Below are 2,781 nucleotides of genomic sequence, written 5' to 3'. Positions count from 1 at the left end.
CTAATGTCGTATGACGATGCATTGCGTCTCACAAATGTTCTAAAAATTCAGAGGGTGTTTCAGAGGGACCTTGCTTAATTGCATATAGGGCTGACCAGTTTATGGTTTTAGGAATTGCCCTCTCCAGTCCCTTTGCTATGAAATCTTGGTAATCCTCTAATCTTTCCATGTCACTGTCATCATTAGGATCTCACTGTGGATCTTGGAGAGGAAAAACATCCTTGTTATAAATAAAATATGTAATTCGTGCTATTATGTATAAAACTGAAATGTAATAAGACCATGCAGAGACAGTTTCAAAATCCCTCCACCAGCCTGGCTGAGAGAAAAATTTCACAACACTAAAAGAAGTTCTCTCACAGATGTAATCAATAAGTGAGGATTCCACCCAGGTGGGGTTGGATCTTATCACTGGGACATTGACACCATGACAACTTGATCACTACCTTCTGATATCTACATCTCAGCTGATAAGGAATGGACATTCCAGGAACTAAAAATAACTGTTCCAGGAACCAGAGATGGCCCATCCATCATCAGAGATGGCCCATTCATCATCTAGGACGGACAATTCATCAGACCCAGGAAAGGCTTTGTGCAGCCCAACTTCGGGACAAGAAAACTTCATGAATATGCTAAAATTACGAGAAGAATAGAATTAATTCGGACTCTACCCAAAAACTGTATAAGAAGGAACCAGCCGGAGCAGCACCCGTGAACTTGGGAGGTCTGATGCGATAGAGGTCAGATCTATGCGTGTTCACCCAGCTCCGACCCCGGGCTTGGGGCTGCTTTTCTCGATCCTGGCTTTCTGTGTGACCGATCTTTCGGCTGCGGAAGAAAATCTATTTCTTTATTAAATTTAATTTGGCTGAATTTCTTTACTTCAATCCTTAACTCTCATTTGTGTTATTTTGCAAGCGTCCTCTGCTAAACTCCCTGCTGCTTTCAAAACTAGTCGTTTTTCTGTCTCTGTGAGGGCATCTAACAACAGTTGAAGATCTAATCAGTCAGATCTATGTTGTTTAATCATGAATCTAAATTTCTTTGCAACACCTATTGGATCGCTTCGATAACGTTTAGCAATCTTTTCCCAAGCCTCTAAATCCACTGTAGAAAAAGGAATTTTAACTAACACTGGTTTTCCTTCAGGATTTACCGCCTCTCTCAAAGGTGCTTGTATGATTTCTTTCGTTTGTTTCTGGGTCTGGGACGCTACAGGGCCCTCTGGGGAAAGCAGCTTTTCCCCTTCACTGTCACCGCTGGGCAATAATAAAGCTTTAGGGGTCTTTTTCCAAGAGGGTATGGGTGAAGTGGAAATTTAAGTGGAAGCTTGTCGGGGTCCCTTCCCCCCGCCATGTAGGCCTGGGAGAGGAGCCCTGGGAGACACACGGGGTTTCCCGAGCCCCTGGTCAGCCTCGTTCCCATTGGTTGTTTTTTGTTTCCCTGCGCGGGCAAGGACCCTTGGTCCCGTGATTGGAGGAGTTCCTCAGCAGAGATCCCGGCCATGCGGCTGAAGAAATAAACATCTCTCTGAAACATCTACCAAGAATCTGTCCATATATATCGCTTTTCCACGGGACTCCTGGTTTGATACACGCGTGTTACAGTATCCGCGCTGTAACGGAAGCTGAAGCTGAAACTGGATTTGATTCAGCTGTACTTATAGCTGGAGCTGGAGTTGAGATGGCAATAGCTTTAATTGGAGTGGGGGATGGAACATAAGCTGGAGTTGGGATTGAAATTGAAGTGGGAAGTGAAATAGGAGCTGGGATAGGAGTTGGTCCCCTGGGAAATGAGGTGGGGGGTGATGTAGGAGTCAATTCCCCTCGTCTTTTAGGGGGTGGTTGAAACAAATCCCCCAGCTCTTGCTCCAGTGAGTCAGCTGGATACACTTTATCAGGGTGTGTGCAGTGTTGGTTTATTGAACAGGTACTGCAACATTGTTTAGGCTTTCCCTTATTAATTTTATTATCCTTTTCTAGGGCCAATACTAAGGGATCAGAAGGGGGCTTAATTCTACAGTCTCTCTGCCACTCGGGGTGGTTTCGGAGGGAAAAAAATAGATCAGCGTAGGTTACTTCTTCCCATGTCTGTTCTCGTCTCAAAAAAAGCATAAGCTGTAATAGGGTCTCATAATCTACAGATCCAGCTGGTGGCCATCTAACATTTTCTTCGAGGTTATAAAGTGGCCACCATTGTGTGCAAAACTTGATAAGAGTCTTTGTTCTCTGTACCACGGCAACCCACTAATTCTTTCCAGTGTGTCAAAATACATCCTAAAGGACTAGTTTGAGGGATCTCTTTACTCTGGCTGGTTCCCATTACTTTCTCTTACAGCCCTTTCTGCACAGTCCACAGCTCAGGTTAAAATCAACTTAAAGGGGCTGTCAATACTGACTACACTTTCTGCACTGGGTTACAAAACAACAATAACGTCTGGTACAAAACTCACTTTTGTTATAACTTGGGCAATTTACCAACACAACTCATATCTAAACTTACTTTTTTGCTTAGGCTGCAATTATAACTTTTCACACAGGATGGCGGTATTACCTTTAAAATACACCTCAGACAGCAAATGCTGTCTCTACTGCTTCTTAGGGTCCGGGCCCTTTTATCGTGAACACCAGGTGTTACAGCCAATACTGTCCCCTCATAACCAAATATACACACTACAATTACAATAATAAAACACAGCCCACAGCGTTCACTGTCAAATATTCACCATACACACTTCATCTTTCTCCGGCCGCCTCGTTGTGGGTCTAAATTCCTCTC

The 2,781-nt window shown here is 43.9% G+C and overlaps 1 long non-coding RNA gene across 1 annotated transcript; it reads right to left on the bottom strand.

Moving 5' to 3' along the window:
- Positions 1–890: 890 nt before the first annotated feature.
- LOC116437376 lies at positions 891–2,575 on the bottom strand. Its single transcript, XR_004237266.1, has 3 exons — positions 2,247–2,575; positions 1,133–1,137; positions 891–966 (listed from the first exon to the last, which is right to left on the bottom strand). It is a non-coding gene; the product is annotated as an uncharacterized LOC116437376 (long non-coding RNA).
- Between the last annotated feature and the right edge of the window lie 206 nt (positions 2,576–2,781).

This window comes from Corvus moneduloides, chromosome W, assembly GCF_009650955.1.
Source record: "Corvus moneduloides isolate bCorMon1 chromosome W, bCorMon1.pri, whole genome shotgun sequence".
Taxonomy (NCBI): Eukaryota; Metazoa; Chordata; class Aves; order Passeriformes; family Corvidae; genus Corvus; species Corvus moneduloides.
This window is presented reverse-complemented; position numbering and strand designations above follow the sequence as displayed.